At 39.6% G+C, this 23,312-nt stretch overlaps 1 long non-coding RNA gene across 6 annotated transcripts in view; it reads right to left on the reverse strand.

The window, feature by feature from the left end:
* Positions 1-23,312, reverse strand: part of LOC135306432 (uncharacterized) — a 327,734-nt gene that overhangs the window by 102,444 nt on the left and 201,978 nt on the right. The window lies entirely within an intron of this gene.

A 23,312-nucleotide genomic window follows, 5' to 3' on the forward strand; every position in this document is an offset into this window, starting at 1 on the left:
CTCTCCCAAGGTGACCTAAAAGAACCACCAAAGTTCAGTGGTAGGTTTGGCACATTTCACATTTTTCAAATATTTTAGGTGCCAGAGATGTGTGTTTGTGTGTGTGCATACACACATGGGACACGCTAGAGACCACAAGATAGCCCAGAAGCTGAGTCTATGTTGTTTCATTTGCTCTTGCTTTGGAGACCTGGGCTGCTCCTCAAATCCATCACTGAGTGGAAGGCTAGCCTGGGCACACAAATTCCCCCCAGATGCAGTACATGGAGGGAGAGGTGCACCTCCTTCCATGCATTGACCCCATTTCCCTCGGGAGGGACAGTGCCCTCAGAGAGAGCTCTGCAGAGTCTGTGTCTGACCCCCTCCAAAACCCTTCACCTCACTGTCATTTTACTGCAGGAAAACCCAAATAATCTTCATCATGATGGCTATTAAAAATTAGCTCACAGCCTCATCTAAAGTACGCATCTGCAGTTAGCAAAGGAAACTTACAGTCACTTATCGGTTTCTAAATGAGAAAATACATGGTATGCTAAAACATTCAGCAGGCTGAAATCAATTTGTACTTCTGCAGTGTAAGTGGAAAAAAAGCCATCCTCAGATCACCACCTACATGGGCAATAGAGCTCACGCAAAGCCTGGGGCAGACAAATGCTGCAGTTGCATGGAAGCAGCAAGGAAGGGCCTCAAGACACTAGGTGCCAGGGAGAATGATTTTCAAGCTCAGATTTCAAGAAATCAGCCACTCTGTTTTAAGTGGATGACACTGTCCAGCCTGAAGAATTAAGAAATGTGTCATTCACTGGAAAAAAGGTAGTAGCATATAAAACTAATGAGAGCTAATATGAATAATAATATGGCTGTGAACTATGCCATGTGCTTGACATGGAACCACTGGGATAAGATCACTTAAAACTGTAGGCAACAGCTTGCTTTCTTACCACCAAATGTTTTACTGCAGCAGAAAGGAAGGGAAAAGGGCTGAAGGTTAGAGAGGAACAGAACCCCAATGAATGCCCTAGAATAGGGCAGTTTTGGTGCTGGCCTTTGGGTTCTGCCTCCCACTGTCTACACCCCCTTCCAGCAGAGTGGCTAACTGAAGGAGAGATGCTTTTTGCTGTTTTGCACTTCTGAAAAAAAAAAACAAACCTGAAGAATCTAAGTTGAGTGGACAAAATTTTAATTAATTTTTCACGCTGTGCAGAAGTTTCTCCTGAAATGCCAGTCAGCTGGGCTGGCTCTGGGCACTGGCAGAGGGATGGGCAGAGGAACCCTGCACCTGGCGCCAGTTGTTTGGAATTGTTGAAAATGCTCAGTGCATTTTCATGACATGTTCCAGGCAGGGCTGCAGCAGGAGGAAAGGAAGCAGAACATGTGCCTGCACACATGCCCCTGCAAAGATCAGCAGCTCCTCAGCATTAGCCTGCCTCAAGCCAGCACTTTCAGCTAAGGCCCTGAACTTCCTATTAAAGAGTTAAAATACAGGCACTAAATTCCTTCTGCTGAAAGGAAGGGGAAGTATCGGGTAGAGAGGCAGACTATAAAACAGAGGTCAATAGACCTTAAAGTTCATTGGCAAGATCTCTGAAAGTGTACTGCCAGAGCTAAGGCTAGTCAGACAACAACAAGACACGGAGCTACATAAAACTCACCTCTAGCGTGTTATTTGTACACTCACTGCATTAATTAAAAAGACAACCCTGCCTCTAGTAGGATGTAATGCTTGGAATTAAAACACGAATATATATCGTGGTTTCACCTTGCAATCTGTTATGGCTCTAAACTAATTAAATAGGCTTCTTACTACAAAGATAAATATTCTCAATGATGTTTTAGATGGAATGTTTATAAGTAAACCCAAAAGACAGCTTGACTTTACTTTTTTTGCCAGTAGCTATTAAATACATAAACTAGCATCCTAGAGACTGGCCTGCAAGTGACTTTGCCTGTACAGCTAAATGGAAACTATTATTTGCTCCAACTGCTGCTTGCAGATGCTTTCTTTGTGGTTTCACAGCTTGGTCATAAGGCAAACCTTTTAATTTTTATTTTTTATTTTTACAGCTGTTTAATTGGGATAGTCCCTGCTCTGGTATTTATTTGTGATGTTTATTTACACAGAAGGTTTTGCAAAGGGCAAGTTTTGCTGGGAAGGGCCAGGTACAGTGTTTGTGCAGCTGGTCACCAGGTAACCCTCCCAAACACTGCTGGAGACCACTGGAATCAAGCACAAGGATTGGAATGGTGATCTCCCCGGGATTGTTTTCATTGCAGCACAAGCTCTGATGTTTGCTCAGTTTTGTTTGATATCATGCAGACCCATAATTCTACTTTGAAAAGATAAAAACTGTGAAGCAGCAATTAACTTTCTTCAATAAGCACATTTTAAGCAGAATAAAATTAACAGTTTTATTGCTGAGCGTGTCTTGGGAAAACCATGATGGCTTATTAATTAAATTTCAATATATGGTTAAACCGATGCAGTCAAAAATCTCAAATTAGACCAATAGGCTTAAAAAAACAAAAATAATTACATTCATTCTCAAATAACGAATTTGAAGCTTCACTTTTATGTGATATTAAAGAATTTAGGCTTAAATTATAACATGTTTTCGAGTTTTCCTCTCTTTGGTTGAGGCAGTAAAGAACGTGGGCCTGATTCTCAGCACTAGATTTGTTTCCTGTCCCCAGGATTAGGCACAGCATGTGTGCAATTAGCAGCCAGCCCTGCATGAGAAGCGAGGTCCTGCTGTAAAGCAGGGCCTGGGGGTGCTGGCAGAGCTGGAGGAGCCTTTCTGGAGGGCATTGTTTTACTCTAAGTACCACTGGCTGTCGATAAAGGTCTCTAAAGCTGGCAGTTCTGCAAACCTATGTGGAGCACTAACAAAAAGGTTTGAAGTTTATACCAAAGAGTTACAAAACATCCAGAAAAAACAAACAAACCAACAAAACAAACCAAAAACCACACAACCAATTACCAAACACGTTGAACACAATTTAATCTGGTTATGACTGCTCCCAGCTGGAAATTCGTGGCTGTGGACTGTAGTAAAACTCAGAAATATCCTATATCTACATAAGTAATAATATAAATAAAGTAATTATGAAATCCTCTTTTTTCTTCCTCCTTTGAGCCTGTGCAAGACATTCCCTCCCACAATTACTTGGGTGGTTTGGGTGCATAATGCTGAAGAAAAATTGTTGAGATTTTCAGAGAGTCACAGGTTTTCAAAAGCTACAAATGTAGAAGAACATTTCTCACCCTGATCACCTCTAAATAGGCTTGGAATCAGTTAAGTAACTGATTTATTTGGAACCACTGGGAAGCAAAAGAAATGTAAATAATAAATAACATTTTCTTTTGTACCTTGTAACAATGAAGAAGCACCAAGACAGTACAATGCACATTTATCAGGCCTCATATTTTTAATTTTGGTAATGTCCTGGATTTCATCGTGCTGGACATATTTACATTTTATAGTGCATCTGTAGCATTTGTAGTCACCCTTCTCTGAAACCTGAATTGTCACAATCCCACTGCAGTTCTGCACTAAATGCAAGACAGGCAACTTGCATATGGAAAACTGGCTTAGAACAGAACTTACCCCATGGAATGTGTTTGTGGGCATGTGTGAGACAACAAAAGAGCAGGAAGGCCTTGTCCTTGAGGAATATGTCAGTCACACCCCTCACCCTGAACAACCTAGATGGTGAATATACTTGGTCTAAATTTCTATTTTCTTTTGCTTGGATCAATTACTGTGAGCCTTTTTCCTTTTTATCTTCTAGTCACCTTCTGTCTTTTCATCCAGATACAACTTCAAATAATAGATTCCACCAGGAATTTTTTCTTTTCTGCTTTTCAACATCGAGAAGGAAGTTAAACAAGGAAAAAAAGGTTCTGAACAAATCAATGAAGCTGAGGTTAGTGACTTTTAAAAACAAAACCCCTATAGTACTGATACTAGTGGATAATGGTAATTTACCAATTTGTTTCCATTCCCATGGTAACTAATCTAAGTACTATGGTAACAAACCTAAACAAACATAAATATTATCTTTCCTCTGGTCTCAAAATTTTTACACTTAATGCTGTTTGATAAAGAGTTGCACTAGCAGTTCTTCAACTATTGTTCACAACGACTTACTACAGGAAATAGACTCTCATTGTGCCTACCAGACTCTGCAAGCTGTTGCAGTGCTTAATAAATAATAGGTGATTATACATCCAGAATTGGGGTTTTTAGGTGAAGGTAACAGTAAGTAGCCATATGTCAATGAAACAGCATTTTAAGTAAGACAGGCTTAATGAACTTACTGGCATGGTTTATCAGCTTGTTTGACAGTTTGCAAAACTAAAGCTATTTTCCATGTTCATAATGCCTTTCATAAATATATTATGTGATTAACTTATGACTTTAAGGAGAATAGATGCCTTTAAAATTATTATTCTAGTGGAAATTCATCTCATAGTTCATGTAGGCACTTGGCTATTTTCTTCTTGATCTGTTTCTCAATGTTATATACATTATTATTATTTACCCACAATTCAATTTTTGTTTGGTAGCTTGATCACATCAAGTCTTAACCTTCTAATACAAATACACCCCGCTGCTCTCTTCCAAGTGAGGTTTCCAGTATACACATCCTGGAGACTTTGCAAGCAGCAGCCTGAGGAAGCCCTGCCTGTGCCCTGCAGGGACCAACCCTGCCCGCCCTGCAGTGACCCAGCCTCGGGCTGCTCGTTGCAGGTGAGCTGGCTCCAAGCAGTGCCTCACCTGGGTGTGCTGCACTGCCCTTCTCCACACCCTTGGATCAGCACTGCCAGCTTCACACAGCTGTCAGCACACTACAGACACAGCTCATCTGGCATGCAAGTTTTCCACAGGGTTCTAATCACACAGCTTGGGTTTTAAGAAGAGGAAGACAGCCCAAAATAGTGACTCTTTAGAAAAGCAGTTGAAATGCAGTAGTTCTCTCACTCATCTTTCCCTCAGAAATACAGAAAGTTTGACTGTGTTTAAGAAGACATGGATACACCCTCTTTATGAGGGAATATCTCCATCATGAAATAGTAAAAGTGGTTTCCAGAGCTGGGAGGCTCTTACCCTTTTGTCATGTTCCAGTCTGCCATCACACAGGCCTTTTCAGCACGGTAAAGCAAGCACAGACCTGACCCTAATGTTCAATCTTGTTGAGAAGGAATGCCTTCCCATAAAAATCTGTTTTCTAAGGTAAGAGCTTGTCTTTAACTTGATTTCAGTGTTAGTCATCAATTCAGCACTATGAGTTTTCTGTCTCAAGCTTTCAGTATTCCATCACAGAATTCCAACCAGAGTATGAAGAGTTCAATATTCATGGTGAAGTGTGGAATTTGTTTAAAACTCATGCAGAGACCTTGTAGGCTCAGACAGATTTACGTTGCTTGAAGAAAACCCTAACCTGGCCAAAGGGAAAGGGCAAAAAACACCAACTCAAGTACCTAAATGCAGGCTCACGTCTGCAATGTTTCCACTAGGATTGCTGAAACTACACAAAACCCACCCTTGATTCTGGGCTTGTTTGGGTTGGAGGTCTAATGCAAAATCTGTTCTCAGCTCTAGTCAGCTGCTCCTTGGCTTTGGGCATGACCACAGTTTTGCATTACCTCATTTTATCTGGAAAACACTTTGGGTTCTACACAAATACAGTTACTCTTAAAATGACAGATTTTCTGCTTTAGATTTATATATTTTTCTGCAATGTCTGGTTCACCAAATGTCAGCAGGGAAAACTGATCACCAGGAAAACTGATCTTGTTGCCTGTCTTTCTTGAGCCAGTTCATAGCTATTGGAGTTGCAATGGGAAATACATTTCCAGTGAGGCAAACTGTTATTTTTGCATGATGTGAGCTGATAGTCAATGACTGATAGTGGTCAGTGGTGCTCATAGTCACAAGAAGAGGCAATAGGCACAACTTGAGACATGAATTTCCATCTCAATAAAAAAACCCAAAATCGCAACTTGAATAAGAACAGGTTGTCTAGAGAGGTTGCAGAATCTTTATCCCTGGAGATACTCAAAACCTGACTGGTCACAGTCCCTGCTGTGGCAGCCTCTTGTAATTAGGTGACCCTGCTTGAACTGGGGGGCTGGACCAAAAACTGGATCTCAGAAGGTCCCTGCCAATCTCAAACGTCCACTGATCTCTGTTTCTGGGCCAAAAACTGTGCAAAGGTAAACCAGGAAAGGAGTCATTAAACCTCAGTGAGGCTTTATCTCTTCAATTTTCTCTAGTCAAAAGTGATATGAACCACACTATAGCACTTCTCAATCCCATTCTTAATTTGTTGATAGAGAACTCAAAATCCACTAGGACTTCCATGACAGATGCTTGCACTGAAGAGCATATTAGTGTCTCAAGACAACTATTTTCTTTCAAAAAGTTCCTAAATTCCCTGACCTATAATACAGGTATAGTCACCTAAAGACATCTGTTCTTTGCAGATGTTTTCAGACTTAGACCCAGAAGTATGTCTGGAATGTAAAAATTTCTCAATAGTGTATTGCATCTCAGAGGGATACAACTGGAGACTGTTTGCTTTTCTTTGAAGCAGGAAGCTCGGTTACTTCAACAATACAACTTAGATTGGGAAACTTTCCCTTAGTTTGCCAGCTTTTGTTTTTATTAGCATTTGTCTTTGCTGCTCTTTGTCAGCTAACACCTCAAAAAAGTTTCAACATCCAAACATAAGATTTAGACTTTTCTCAAATCCAAGTTAATAGGTACAAAGATAAAATCCTAGGCAGACCAACAGATAGTTGATGATCAATCCATATAAAGTATTTCAATAATTTGCAATCCTTTTTCCCCTTTAATTTGGAAAATTTTAAAAAAAGTTTTAAGTGGCCTAGCTAATATCTCCAGATATTTGGTAGAAAAATGCATATGCTTGATTTGTCTCTAACACAAGCAGTCCTGTTTTCCTGGACTCTGGACTGTACATGCACAAGAGTGTGCTCTGACGAGCTCACAGACAGGAAGTGAGGTATTTGCTTACCAAAATGCTTTAAAATAAACCAGAAAATCTGACACATATGTGCAGAAGTTTGTTCTCCAAGCATATTGTTCAGACTCTTAAAAAATAAAACTATCATTACATAGGTCTTTAAGTGTCACTATGTGCAGTTTGAAGGAAAGAAAAATGTCTTTTATGGAGTGGGACACTGTAAAGAATTAAAAGGATTTGGTTTTTTAAAAATATGATAAACAATCCATATTTTACAAACCTTGGCCATAAGGAATTAATTTTTACTAAATTCTAAACTGCAATTCAGTGCAGTTTATTAAGAGGATATTTTTTTATTAAGTTGCTACTAAAATTATGAAACCAAAAACCTAATCTGAAAAACTTCCTGTCAGCTGATATTAGCAGACAGCACAGCTAATAATAATTGCAACAGCTACTGCTTAATTTTAGAAAAACCTGACCAAATTCACATTCTTTTGAGCAAGTAAGTAGCAGAAACTCCAGTTCCACCCAGGCTGCAAGTAAGTGATGAATAGAAAACAGCCACACAGTTCTAAAGAACTGCAGTGTGAAAACAGTACCAACAGTAACCCTGTAACTCCCAGTGTGTCAAATTCTTTCTTAGTAGCCTAGTGAATATATTAGAGCAAATTCTGAGCAATGTACACCACCATTTACTACCTTTGTACTGCCTTTTGCTCTACATAGACCTGTTAGTCATTAATATTTTTACCTAAACTCTATGATATCTGAAAAATCGATAACCATCCTCAAAAATAACGATAAATGTGAAACTGAGAAGAAATTAGCAAATTTTACTTCCTTTGGGGATTAAAGAATTAAGGCATTTTGAACAAAGAGAACCTCAGAATAGTAAGGAAAAAATGTTAGAAATACCACTACTAATAATATAGTGGTCTTACAGACTTATGGAGAAATTAAGACACAACCAGAATTCCTAGGACAGAAATTTACTACAAGCAGGAATTTGTTATGATGGTATTTCAAGGTATATTCTTTCTTGAAATTCCTAGCTCTGATATTTTTATTTTCAGTCTCCTGGTTACGAAAGATCAACTTAAGGAAGGTAGCTTTTCCTACGCACCATTATTGTCATTAGCTATGGATTTCTATCCATTATTAGGAAATCTGAACTCTGGAAGACAAGAGAAGGACCTGCACTCTGGCAGTAGAATTTGTCTCCTCTCTCAAGGCACTGTGAGTTCTGGTTTTTCATTCCTTCTGGGGTTTCTCTTATTGCATAGCTCCTTTCTGTTGCTAGAGCAGGAATGAACAACACCAAAAAGAAACAGTCATTCATTATTCATCTCTTCACCTGTCCCTTTTGGCATTGATATGATACTATGAGGTTTTGGTGAGGGTCCACTGACACAAAGATGCAACACATTGTTTTGAATGGTTGTTTGTATTTTATCTACACATATTACCAGAAGCAGCTTTCTCTTTGTGCCCACCACACCACTGAAAACAAAAAGGACTGTACTCTCTCTAAAGGACTGGATGTATAAAAATATAATTCTTCTGTTAGTGGGAGCATGTGGCACTGAAGTGTTTGTGCTGACAAGGTACAAGATATTACAGCCTGACCCCCCCCCCCCATAGAAACACATTTCCACAGCAAATACTCAAACTGTTTACAATGGCAGTGATAAAGACTTTGATGTATCTCCCCTGTCTTCCTGCTTAGATCAGAAGCCAAAAAAAGGCTGAGACTCCTGGATATTTCAGTAGCCTGGAAAAAAATGACCATATGAGGCAGAGGTCCACTTTGTTAAACTGAGTCAAAGGCTATGTTGGACACTTTTGTCTTTGTCAAGCTTGTACTTCTTAATAGTTTGTACATTTGGGTTATTCCAGTAAGTGTTTATTTCTTGTGATCACTGCGGTGACTCTACTTGGTGCTGCTGGAGAGGACAGAAACCATCAGCTACTTGAGCACTAATTCCCTGCAGGAGGCACAGGGTGAGAGCAAGTCAGCCTCAGAGATCTTGGCAGGCAGGTGTGGGAATGAGAGCACTGAAGCACAGAGAAGACATGCCTATGATGAGCCAAACACAGAGCCTTGCAAGGAGTAAATAAGAAAATGGACAATGTAAGCCCTGGTAGCAGCTCTCTCTGCTGCTCAGCCAGCAGCCACAGATCTACATTGCTCAATACTTGAATGAAGGCAAGGGAAAAAGTAATTTTCTTAATTATAAGGCAAACTCTCCCAATTCAGCTAGCTGCCTCTCATCCTGGCATGGTACCCCAACTTATCACATCCATAAACACTTAAAAATGGAACAGGAGTTGTAGCTGAACATATTCATATATATTGGTATATTGGAAACTTTCAGATTTGCTTCTTTTTTTTATTTCACATTGCTGCAACAACCCACATCCCTGCTGGGCTTTGATTGCAGCTTTAGCTAATTATATTAGTGGAGACATTTTGTCATACAGTGAATCAGATCCTCAACTGATCTAAATGAATGCAGCTGCACTGATGTTAGTGGAGATTTTCCTGTTCATACCAATTATTCATTATCTTCCCAAAAATGAAAATGCAAACTGCCATACTCTAAAATACAGTTTTTAAAGCGAAGGTGTATACCTTTAGTAGCTCTTTCCAATTTGTTTCCTAGAACACTTTGGGAACCTTATTTGCACTCTGGAAAGCACCAAAATAGCATGCTGGCTAACAAAGAGAAATGAACTATGCCTTCAGTACATTCTCCAGATGTATTTTCCCATAGAAATAAAACTTTAAGATTATTACAACATCCAAATGTATTACATATATCCAAGAAATCAACAAGCATGGAAGTCTACTAGCTGACTATTTTTATACAGAATATAGGAGAAACCAGAATAGGGAAGATTGCCTCACAGTTTTTCTCCTGACATAGATTGTTGCATAGGAACATCTATAAAAATATTATTTATGTTACACCAGTTCTATTTGGTCTGAAAATGGTTGTACTTTCTGGCATGTCAAAACCTTTACAAGGCTAATGAATAAATCCACCTAGAAGCACACTCGCTTTGAAAGGCTCCAGTGTTCTACAGCTCTTGGCATTTAGGGCACTGAATTTGCTTTTTCAAATAGTGTGGCATGAGATAAAAGCAGATTACTTTCCTCCATCAGCTACAGATTTTCTCAGGTTTTTTTGCACAGATGACTCTACACATTCTTCAGCTATCAGCACCTAAACATTCAAATTCTTCCTGGCAACGTGAACTCTGGTTAAATTTCAGCTGTCATCCATACCTAGAGATACATCTCTATTGACCCACTCATTTTTCCATAGCCTTAAACCCTCTGGAAAAAAACCAACCCAAAACAACCGAACAAAAAAGGCAGTCTAACAGAGGTTTACTTCTGCTTTGGCATCTAGCTTAAACTTCATCTATCAGCTATCTAATGACTTGTTTTCCCCAGCATGGCTGGCAGCAGCTGTGTTTGCGCGGAGCTCGGGCTGCTCTGGAGCTGCGGGAGGTGGCACAGGGCTCTCTCTCGCCGAGCCAGCGCCGCCGCCGCCCCGCGCGCAGCCCGAGCCGGGCCCGCCCTTGGCAGCAGCGCAGGCTCAGCGTGTGTGTTCCCCCGCTGGGAGCGCAGAAACGGCTCGCAGGGGAGCTGCGGCTTTTCCAGCCGCGGAGCTGACAGCACGTTCGCTGCCGCCGGCAGCCCGCGGCTCGCCCCTCCCGGCCCTGGCTGCGGGGCGGGGGCAGCGCGGCGGCACCTGCGGCAGCAGCTCCTGCCTCGCGAGCGCAGAGAACCCGCCAGTGCTTGGGAGCCTTCCGCCTATGCTGGCTCTGGCACTTGCTAGATACAAACAAAAAAATTGCTCATTGTTCAGGTGACGAGTGTATTTCCCCCCCCTTTTCCTTTCAGTTTTGTCAATCCTACTGTTCAAAGTGCTTCTCAGGCATAACAAATAAATTAATGACATCCATAATAATCGTCTATGCCTTTTCCATTTCCCAGGGGAAACCCTTGAACCCAATCCTTCCTGCTATATGTAAATTGAGAAAACGTTTTCCTCTATTCTTTCCTCTGACATTGTTACACTCCACCCCCACTGAGAAAGCCTATATTTATGAAACCACTATTCTTATAATGGTGATTTTGTTGACTTTTCCATCATAAATGCAGATGATTTTAAACAGTGCAGTGTTCAATTGCTTGATTGCGAAACTCTGATGTTAACAGGATTATTCATGCAAGCATTCTGCACATTACGCAACAATTGCATAATCACTGCCTGAATATTGCCTTAGGTTTCAGCTCCAGATTCTCCCAAATCTCATCCTCCCACCCTGCTACAAGTTTTTATGCTGCATGCAGCTATGACAAAAACTCCCTCCAGTAAGTATTGAAGATAAAGCACTTAAATTTGGATTCTTTCAGCTTTCTAATGCACATCTTAGCTCTACAGCTCTAGAGAAGACTTGACAGGATTTGGAGGATTTTTTCATTTGATTCTGTATCTGATTTTTTTTGTCTGTTGTTGTTTGCTGAAAGGAACAGAAATGGCAAAGACAAAACAGTTTTCTCCAGTTTCTTCCTACAAGTGAAACAGTTTTGTTTTATAGCAAACACAAATGGAAGTGCAGCTGTTCAGAAAGGATTTCTAGACTTTGCCATTCTGAAATGGAAAGAGGAAAGCTAGATTATCATTGCTGCTTCTTCTCAGCCTCTCACATTCAGACTTTCTTTGTAGCCATTGCTCTAAAAATTTTGCTACTCTTCTAATACTTGCATTGTTTCTGTGTGGTCAAAAGGTGGATAAAATCGTTCAGCATTTAGAAGGTGCATTGCCCTCTAGGGACCAAGGCTCATCATCCATACTAGAAACAGTGGTAAAATTAGAGACCATCTGGCCTATTTACCTGCTGATAGAGAAGCCACAGGCCCCAGGCCAGCTGGAGCTGTGTTTGCCAACATTTTGGAAGTCCCCAAAGCTGAAATTAATGACCAGATGTTAGTGGAAGCACAGCATCACCACCTCCACTTCAAACATCCTACTCCTTTCAGTCACAGTTTGAGTTGCCTTTGGGTGCAGGGAGCATGGAAAAGCTGGGCTTAGAGTTTCTGAACCCTGCTTGGAGGCTTAGAGTAAGCTGATTTTGCATAGTAGGGAAGGAATGGAGTGTGTCAATCTGTCCTGGGTTTGGCTGGGATAGAGTTAAATTTCTTCCTAGTAGCTGGTACAGTGTTGTGTTTTTGATTCAGCAGGACAATGTTGATAACATACCTTTTTTTTTTAGTTGGCACTACATGGCACTGGCCCTCAGTCAAGGACCTTCCAGTTTCCCCTGCCTTGCCAGTGAGGAGGTACTCAAGAAGCTGGGAGGCAGCACAGCCAGGACAGATGAGCTGAACTGGCCAAAGGGATATTCCATACTACAGGAGCATTATGCCCAGTATATAAACTGGGACAGGTTGAGAGATGCCAGTCATTGCTCGGGGATGGGTTGAACACTGCTCAGTGGATCATGAGCAATTTTGTTGTGCATCACCTGTCTCTTGCATTTTATTTATTTCTCTTTTTCTTCCCTCCATTTCCATTGTGATGATTTTATTTCAATTATTAAATTGCTTCTATCTCAACCCCCAGGTTTTACCTTTTTTTCCTATTCTCTTCCCTACCCCCCTGGTGCATGAGAAAGTGGCTGCATGGTCCTTAGCTGCCAGCTGGGGTTAAACCACACCACCATGAAACAATGTCTGTGACAGCAAATCTAGTCTGAACCTCATAAATATGCCTGCTACTTTGAGAGCTGCATGTACGAAAAGCTGATCAAAATTCAAATGCTGTATACTCCCAGGCTCTATCTGTACTAACATATTTTCAGTTTTTCTGCACAGTATCATTAGCAAGTGCCCTGAGCCTAGGCTTTCTGGTTTCTTTATATTTCCATGTCTGGTTTCCCCCCCCTCCCCCCTTCTGTCATTATATCACAGAGCTAGGAAAATACAGAGCATTGCTGTGTGTGCAGTCAGTATGTGCTGGCTCAGTGACACACATTCCTTCAAAAGACAATATTATCAAATTTATTACTGAACTTTGTGAATGCACTTGGCATGCAGTGCAAGCTGTTGAGATATGGAATTTGAAAGATGCTGAAGCCAAACCCCTCAAATCTGCTGGTCTTTGGGGAACAGGATGGCAATTGTTTTCTGATATATCAGGAAGCTACAACTACCACACAGTTATGAGTGATCTCCATGGCACAGGAAGAACTGGAAGCAGTGTGGCCACATGGCCTTCCCCCAGCAAGACTTCTGCCACCTGACATCCAAGTAAAGGTTGGGGAAAAGTGGACTACTAATAGGTACGGTAGGCAATAACAGATACTGCAGATTAACACTACAGAAGTTCTCCGTATTATTTTCTGAACAAACTAGATTTCAAATATTCAGTTATGTTAATTTCACATATTTGCAGATTTTTTCCCACCTTCTATCAAGGGAGCCTCTATTAAAGTCAGGATAGGAGACATCCACTTCTTTACTAGTCCACAGAACCACTTATTTCATCCTAAGCAAGCCTGCAGATTGTTCAGGCACAGTTTGCTCTCATCAATCTATTCTGGCTACTCCCAAGCATCATCTTGTCCTAGATGGAACTGAAGATGGAAAATACAAAATGGCACACTGGTGACAGCCCACACAGATTCCTGGAGACGACACGTAATTATTACAATGGCAAGAGTAAATGCGACAAATGCAAGGCATGAAGTCACAAGTATAACAGTACAAGTGACCCAACACTCTTCCCCCAACACTCCAGTTCCAGGAAGCTGTCAGTATTCAGGCCTATTTTGTATATGTAGGATAGCTCCCACATACACAGGATAGATGATCCTACACTTTCTATAGCAACCACTGTTTGTTAGAGCAATACATTCCCAATCTCAGAAATTCCAGCCTAATATAAACCAGACAATATCAGCAAAAGCCAACAGAAACCCCTCCCTCTCTCCTGTTCAATTGCTAGCAAATGTGCATGGTTTATCTGAAGGGACATGGGGCATCTCTGCATCTCCCCATCTGGGTAGTGTTGTGTGAGAAAAATATGAAATGCTGGCAGCTACATTTTATTAGGGAAAACACATTAGTAACTGCAACGCAGCTTGTCTGTGTTTAAACCTTGCCTTCACTCCTTTCCTGGTTCTTACAGCTTCCTTTGCTCAGGCACACTCCCTGTTAGATTAAGCGTGAGAAATTTCAGAAGCTGGCCAGTAACTCAACGAATTGGAAAGCATTCTATGTGACAACTCATGTTACCTTTTTTTCTCCATAACCAACCTGTGACCCTCTTAAAAATATTACAGCTGGTATTTGTGCCTTCCTAAGGACTGATCTAAATTTCTTAGGAATCAGTGCCAAGGATTCCATCAACTGGCATTGGACTAAACCCCTCCTCAAGAGGTGACTTCTGTGCATCACAGGATTTAGACACACACCAACTGTGTATGTTAAAGGAATGTGTGCAAAACCTTCAGCTGCCTAAAAGACAGAGGTCCCATGTGGAAGGCAAGTGTATAACAGGGTAGATGAATGACTTTCCCCATCTTATCACCCCTTACTCCGGAAAAAAAAAAATCCTATAAAGAAATGTGTGTTTTATTTTCTGCGTGTTAAGAAGCTCTTAAGGGTATTTTACTCTCACACTGGTTTTTTGTCTCCTGGAAATATACCTCTCTATACTTGGTCAAAGAGGACTCTGTTCTAAAGAGACACCAGTTCTGGGAAAAAAAATAGTATGCTGAGCTAAAAAAGTGAAGGAAGACAGCAAAAATTATGCAGAAAAAAAATTTAAAAATCATGGTTATAGCTGTAAAGAAAACTAGTCAAAAAGTACTTTACAATTCCCGAGATCTATGCATGCTCTAGAGTTCAGGTTTGGACAAATTTGAGTTGACAGCAAGACATTGTCAAACCCACATTTTTTCCATAGAAAATAAGTTCTCAGGACCCTGCATCTGCACTCACTGACTCATTTTCTGTAAGCCTTATAATTCTCAAAACTGATGGATTCTGGACAGACCTGCTGGGAGTTCCAGCCCTGAAGTCACAGGACAACTATTCCCATGTTTTCACCCAATTCTTCAGCCATGCTTCCCAGCAGGAAGTGGCAGGGGGGCAGCGCCAGGGCTCCAGCTGGGTGTGCCACCAGATGCTGCTCCAGGGCCACCCTGCTGGGGCTGCTCTGGGGGCTCCCTCCTCAGGACACAGCTTGCAGTTTCTGCCACAACCTCAGAGACAAATTCTGCAGGACTGTGCCCAGTTTTGGGACAACTTGCTTAGGTTCCACACTTCACTTTTGGGGCAAATCTCAGGACAGCCAGTTTTCCCAAGGCAAGTGTCAAGTCCTTTCAAGGTTGCTGGTCCTGGATAATCCAGACAGGGTACCTCAGCTTTTGTGGTCCTTACTTTCTAAAGGTTTTGTTAGATGCAGAAACAGCTGGGCAACATTTATGAACATGAGTGTTTTAGTTTCCACCAACTGTCTTTTGGCATTTTTACATATAAGAAAACTCATTCAGCTGAAAGACCTTTGACTTTAGTTCCTACCTTCCTTCATGGGCCAGGTATTAATGAGTTAAAGCTTTACCTATAGTCCCTGTCAGCTGATGGATCCCAAACAAAAACTACATGCAACTAATTTAAGATCTATTCCATTAGTTCTAGTACAATTGTTTAGTCTTTTACTTATGTATTGTACTGCATTTATATTAAATTTCTTTCATTTCATGAAATGAATTCATGAGACATCTACTGCTCCCAAGATTTAATTAAGACCTTATCAGATAAGCAGGTTGTACCTTCCACACAAATATAACTACAGACCAGCAACCTAATTTATGAACATAAATGCCTCTTTCTACCAAAATATGTCCTATCTAACAGATCTCTGAAAGCCAGTTGATAAATATGCCATGAGATGCTATCTCCACTTTACACATACAAGTTTGTGACAGTACTCTTGTATGTTAGTAGCAAAGCCATAAAAGCAAAGTATTGGAAAGTTTATACATATATGAAATGCTTTGCCAGGAACAGATGGGGAAATGGAATCAGAAGGAAAGTTTTCAGTAATAACTGAAAAATACTTAAAGGAAGATAATATCATGTGAAATGTTGAATTATTTTTTCCAAAAAAATATTTGGTCCTATGCAAAATGTGGTATGTATTGTAACTAATAATTTCAAAGTGCAGAAATCTGTTGTTTCTCAAAATTTCATCTCTGATGCTTTTTCCTTATTTAGTTCACAACAAAAGTCATTATGAATTTTCCAAAGGGTGAAAACTTAACTTCTGTCTTACTGTGATATTCCATTCCTTTAATAAATCCAAGCACAAAACTTCTATAGGCTATAAAGGCTTTAATGCAGCTATTGTAGCACCATCATGGTTTTTCACAGACAACACAGAGACATCCTCTAACTAAACAAAGATGAAGACATGGATGAAAAATACTAGAAGCCTTCAAAGCATCACTGCTTTACTGAAGTGACCAGGACACTCCACCATTGCACAACTATTTTCCATACTACACTGCAAACAACTTGCAATGATCCTGATAGATACTGTGTGGCTAGAAGCTCCCCTTGTCATAAAAGGCCTGAGTTTGTTCTTAGTTTATTTTTAAAATTAATTAGTTTAGTTTTTTGAAATTTAAAACAAAACAAAAAAGGAAAAGCAAAAAAAAAAGTAAAATTATTCCTCTCAATCAATTTTCAATTATTTTTTGGTCATAAATGTTCTTTTTTTCAGGATTGCATAAACCAGAACCTGTACTATAGCTACAGCTACTTCTCAGTCTCTGCAATGGAGTGGAGAGCACCGAGTGGAAACCTGAAATACCCCAGTGCTGAGGCTGATGGTACACCCCACCTATAAATATTTTAAAAACTGCTTTAACAGCACTGCTGGAAGGATTTGCCTGCCTCCTAACGGCATACAGCTGAGAAGTAGTGGACAGAACTGAATATCTCAGAAGATTCAATCTATCCCTTTTTTTTTTTGTGTGAAGAACCTAGAGAATCTAATCCATTTTATTTCCACTGCAAAAATAAATTTAATTGGTAGCTCTTCTGCCATACCTAAACCCTCACAGTTTTACACTTCAATTTATAATTTTGACTAGATATTATAATTTTCCCTGTGTTATCACTGGTTTGAAACCTCTAGGACAGACATAGTAGTTCCAGGTCTGCCTCTCTTTAACTATCAAACTAGCTAAACCATCACCTAGTCATGCAACTTAGTAGTTTGACAGATTTCCGGTGTACACAGCAGTAACAAAAACAGACTGAAATTCAGATTAGCAATATTAGCAATATAGGCTATCATGTACTCATCAATTTCTATCTAAGTAAAAAAAAAAAAAGGTCATAGAAAAGCCTGACATTTTTTGGTTTAACAATGTTGATATATATCCAAAATGCATACCTATATGCAAAAAAAATTAGTCCCAGTGCCTGAAAATTGTGACTTATTCTATGTACTATCTTAGAAAATGGCCGGTCTGGACAAGAAACTCTGTTTATTTTTTTAGGTGAATAAATAGGAAAACAGTGGATTGACCTCAGAGCAACTGAGCCATGATATACAGTCATCTACAGAAAGTTAGTGAACCTGGTAAATGTTTGGTCACTAAGAGGATGGACATTAAAAATTGAACCATATGGACAAAATTAAATAAAAAAGCTTTTACTTTTAATGGAATACCCTTTTGTCAATTATATAAGCAAGGTCAGCATGTAATGGGATAAAACCCCAGATACACAGGAAAGAATAAAATTTTTTACCATCAGGATAACAGTTATGTACTACAATTTAGCAAAATTGAATTAGTGCTTAAAGTCTAATTCAAACCTTCTTAGGGTGTAGCCACTACTGACTTCATACCACGGAATTTGGCTTGTAAAGGCCTTCTTCCTTCATACACACCTGCTTTTGCTGTGTGAGACTGCAGTGACATACTGCAGATGCTACTACAGCATTAACCACGGATTGTGGAACTGCACTGGGATCACAGTTTTCTCTGTTGCAGGTTACTCAGCAAGTAACTTTTTCTCTTACATATGCCAGGTATTTGCTGTTATTCATGCAGTGATTGACATTCAGATACTCAGGTCAATTACCTGACTCAGTGGTAACATTTAGTTAGTCTTTTTCCAAAAGAAAAACCAAGAAAGATTAAAAAAAAATAGAAACACACCCCTGTGTATCCTCCAGAATATACATTACACTCTTTTCTGCTTATGAAGGTCTTATTCTGTTCCAGCACTATTGCGATTCATTGTGCTGTTTACCATCTCTAAAAGAAGTGTCTCAGCCTTTCTGTTTAGATAATCACAGGAAAGATCCATATTTTTTTTCAGTTTGTAAAGTTAGAATGATTGGTTTGAGGTTGAAATGTTTTATATCCTCTATCTCTTGCATTTTCTTGACTTTAAATAAAAAATCCCCCTGTTTCATCTAGGTCATTTCAAAGAGTGAAAGAGGAACTTCATCACGTTTACACATTTAACCTTTTTGCTTTAAAATAACATGGAATGGTTCCTTGGGATTTGTTACAAGTACTATGCACAAAAGCATATTAATTATCTGATCTAAGTTTACATTTGCTTTATCTTCCTTTTGTGCAGATTGTAGCATATTAATTTCATGCTGCCTTCTTAAAAATGGTTGTTAGAGCAGCAATTGGCACTCAAACCAGCTCAAGGCAGCTTTACACTGGGCACGTGCCTCAATGGCACAGCACTGTCCACCACACTCATATGAAAGAAAGATGAGCCCAATGAGAAAGAGGAAAGAAATCAACTCATGTGATGAAGATTTCTTTGACTGTAATTCCTAATACGTGTCTGCAGTAATTTTCCAAGGAGAAAATTTTCTTCCGAGTAGAAATGTTGTTGATTTTTAGTAAGATCTTTGTGCATGGCTCCCTGGGGTGTTTTGCAAATTATTCATCTCAGTGTCAGTAAAAAATCCTTGTACCTTGTCTGTTAGCCTAAATAGAAAACTTTATTTAAAGGGGTAATGAGCTTAATAGAAACTTAAAGTGATCATACTTGTACTCCCAGTGTCCAGACATTACAGTACCAAGTGCAGAAGGTAAGTGGCCTTGTCAGCAGGTTTTCAGGTATTAGTCTACCTCTGAGAAAAATTATTGCATTGCAGGACACTAGAGACAGCTGTGAATGTTTTCCTTCATATGAGGTAAGGACAACTGAGGAAAATGGATGAGATTTTTCTTCATTTCTGTCAAATTCCATACACAGAGAAAACATTTCATTTCTGAACAGGGTATGAAGCAACCTGACTAAAATAAACAAGTATAGCTTAAAAAAAAAATCAGGTATGAGATGGCAAGGACTGCTGCCAGCATCTATAAGAAATGATTCCATAGAGTGGGGTAAGGTACATCTGAAATGACAGGACAAGATAAATATAGCTGTGTGTTACCAACTTCCAGTGACTCACAGAATATAAAATCTAAGAGTAATGTTTTCTTCTGCTGCAGTTGGTCTAAAACAAGGCCTTCTGTGATCAAATATTTAGAGGAAAAGGCTAGGAAAAACGTATAATTCTACTTGTGAATAAGTCACTTGTTTTTCAACCTTGGTGATCTCAATTAAAATTCCTGCCTTATGAATGAGGTAATTGTTTTAACTTTCATGACCAAAATACTAAACCTCTACCTTAAAATCTCTAAGGCAAGGAACACTTATTTCAGGGTTAATGGAAAATACACACAAAAACAAGTACCCTCACACATCAGGAGGGCAGCAGATTCCTTCTAGGAATCTTTGGTGTGCTGTTGCATATAGGTGTTCCCACACAAAATCAGTGTTTTTGTGGACTTTCTGTTCTGACAGTGCCAAACATTTTGCACATTTTCAACAGAGATGCGCATCCAAATGCCAACAGCTGTGATCTGGAACTTTGCAGCTCAAAAGCACTCCTCAAGCACAAAATCTACTTTTGGGGTAGTGACACACCTTGGCTAAATCTTGCTGATAGTGATATGAAAGTTCTATCTTTCATATTTTCCAGATTCTGTACTGTAATAACTCTGAACTTCTGTACTGTAACTCTGAACTTCATATAAAGTGTTAGCAAGTTCTCCTCACAGTTTAGTTGGACAGAACAATCCTTTTCCAACCTGAGAACCAGGGACACCATTGCAGCTTCAGACCCAAAAAGTTCAAACAACATCAAACTGAGGAGAGCAATCTGGAGGATGGGACTTCATAACCTGAAGCTGTAATTGGACAATTAACCCCAATATGTAAATGGACTAAAACTTACAAAAATGTGAAAACTCAGGCCCCCTTATCCATCTTTGGTGGAGCCATGGCTGGGCTCTTGTGCTGCCCAAGGTGTATCCTTTGAAGGCCTTTTAATAAATCCCTGCTTTATTTCTTTAACACTGCCTAGCCTCTGTTCCAGGTAGCCTCTGAAGGCATCAATACTGCAGTGGAATTCACATTCTGTTTGTTTATGCTACACCCACATGTAAAGAGCTTGTGAAGAGGAAAAAGCCTGATAATTATAGAGGCATTATTGTCTTGCAACAATTGTATTACAGATTGTACCAAAAATTTCTGTGAAAATGAACTGAAGTTTCTGCTCACAAGGAATTTCTAGGTGGAACAGAATTTTCACAGTTCTTGGAATTCCAGACTTAGGCATGGAGCTCAGGAAACTGAAAAGGTGACTAAATTAAGCTAAGTGCCTACACAGATAAAAGTCTCTGAGGCAACAAACAAAAGCATAATAAAATCTACTACAAAACATCCAGGAGGCAGAGTCCCATTTGTGCTGAAATAGCACAAGTTTTCCCTAAAGGTAGCAAAACCAAGGAGTGCTGAAAGATATCCCAAAATGGATAAGGTTTCAAGAGACAAATGTCCCTGCTCAAGCAGACCTGTCCTCAATCACATGGCACAGGATTGTGTCCAGACAATTCTGGTTTATCTCCAGGGAGGAAGACTCCACAACACCTCTGGACAACGTGTTCCAGTGCTTGGTCATCCCCAAAGAAATTCTTCCTCATCTTCAAATGCTACTTCCTGTGCATCAGTTTGTCTGTACCATGAGAATCTTCTAACTAACAGCGCTACACCGGCCTTAGATTAGCAACAACTAACTGGAATGCCATGCTACAATTTAAGGCCCTTTTCTAAATAACAATTTAAGAAATAGCTCAATCCCTAATTGTTCCAAACTTGAGGATGATTTGTTTTGTACAAGAGTTGCTTTGAATACTAGGGAGTGTGTGAACAAGTTGTTTGAAACAGCACCATGATTAGAGGGGCCAGCTCACATCTGGGGAAGCAATTACAAGGATCTACAGAGAAATCATTCCATGAGCAGTGGAGTTAACTACATCTGGTTTTCACTGGACAAGTGACTTCTTGTTGATTAACTTTTAACTGAATGTGTGAGGTCACCCTAACTAAATATCCAGCAGGTATTAGATGGAAAAAATAAATCTTTTTTCTGTTGCTTTGTGTTTGAAAACTGGTAATACACACAGGAAAGAAGCTTTAGTTGAGGAGGGATTTCTCCAATGTCTGGAACAGAAAACACTCCAAAAGCTGCTTTTTTTTCAAACTGCTAAGCATCAACAACATAGTATTCTGTGTCTTTTTTTTTTCTTTAGTAAGAATTTTAGTGATTCTTATTTTTCACCCTTTTCAGTGGACATATTAAAAAGATATTTGCTTTTAGAGGTATTACTTATTAGGAATTATATGTGATTAAGAACTTTATTCACAAATATGTCTTATTGAAAATGGAAGATAGGTAAAGATGTTTTGATAAATCTTATTTCCTTAGGAAATGAGGATTCAAATAAATCAGACACGCAGAAAGGGGGAAACAACCTGGGGGACTGAGCAAACTAGGAATTCATAGTGCTTTCCCTGTTGGTTAGTCAATCTTATTCAACATTCCTCACAGTGGAATAACAAATGTCCTGGGAAAACCCTGGTACTTCTGTGATTACCAGACCTCCATCTACTCCTGAAAGAGTCTGTGATCCATGCAAAGGAAGGAGGGAATATTATTGCTGTTTTATAAAGAGGCAAACCTAATGCTGTCGCAATTTATGATATTGATTTCTCTGCATGTTCAGGGACATGGATTTCCACACTGCCATTCCAAAGCCTTGAGCACAGATCTGCTTATTCTCCTGGACATACTCAGGGATACACAAACTCTTCCATATGAGCAATCTCAGTGGGAAAGGAGAGAGAAGGAGAGAGGTCTATGCAGCGGGACGTGGTATCAGGCAGGCTGCCAGCAGAGCCAGCACTGGTGATTCTGGGTGTAATTTATAAAAGGGAACTTAGGCTGCCTCATTAGGTTCCAGATTTTTCTCATTATGGAGTGCAACAAAATAGAGAGACTAAGCAAAGACACCGCTACAAAGAATTAGGAATATTGGGTGACAGATAAAAGGCACAGACACTCTTTGCATGCTTGAAACAGTGCTCCATTACATTGATAATGACAGGGAAAAACCATGGAAGGAAAAATTTGCTATACTCACATTTTAATTTATGGAACTGTCAACAAACTTAACTTAAGGCTTTACTATGGCCATATACAGAAGAGTAGTAATTTTTTGGGGATTTTTTAAAAATATGTGGCAACTACTGGGATCTATTTCAGAGAATGAGTCTGTTTTGAGATAAACTGAGAGCATGCTTCTAACTGCTGCCATTCTCTTCAAGTAAAAACCCCTTTTAGCACCGACTCCTGGCCACATAGCATTTCCATTATACTTGGGTTTGGTTTTTTTGTCCAACTTACAAGTGATTTTGTTTCTTTTAAAATGAGTACAAGTGATAAATCTACTATGAAGCTAAAAAGCCTACTGAAAGGCTTGCATTTATTTAACAGGGAACTAAATTAGACCCTATTTGGCTACCAGGCAAAATGTACTTTACTATTTACACTAGAGAATGCAAATTAAAAAGATCTAACCACTAGAAAAAAGAGAAAAGTTTCCTGTCCTGCCTTTAACAGTCATAGAATGTGTACACAGAAAAGAAAAAGGAAGGTGTTACCCTATTCAGAATGGAAAAAAATGCAGAATTAACTCAGGGTGTCTCCACTAATTATCTGCTTCAAAAGGAGTGGGAATTATGTAGCCCTAGGAACTTTCCAAGATGTGAGCTCTAGAAAAAGCAGTAGTTCATTAGCCAATCCCATAAGCTGGAACCAAAAACCTCTAAATTTAAAGTTAATGACTGATTTTGTTGCTTC

The sequence above is a fragment of the Passer domesticus genome, chromosome 8, assembly GCF_036417665.1.
Source record: "Passer domesticus isolate bPasDom1 chromosome 8, bPasDom1.hap1, whole genome shotgun sequence".
NCBI classification, from domain to species: Eukaryota; Metazoa; Chordata; class Aves; order Passeriformes; family Passeridae; genus Passer; species Passer domesticus.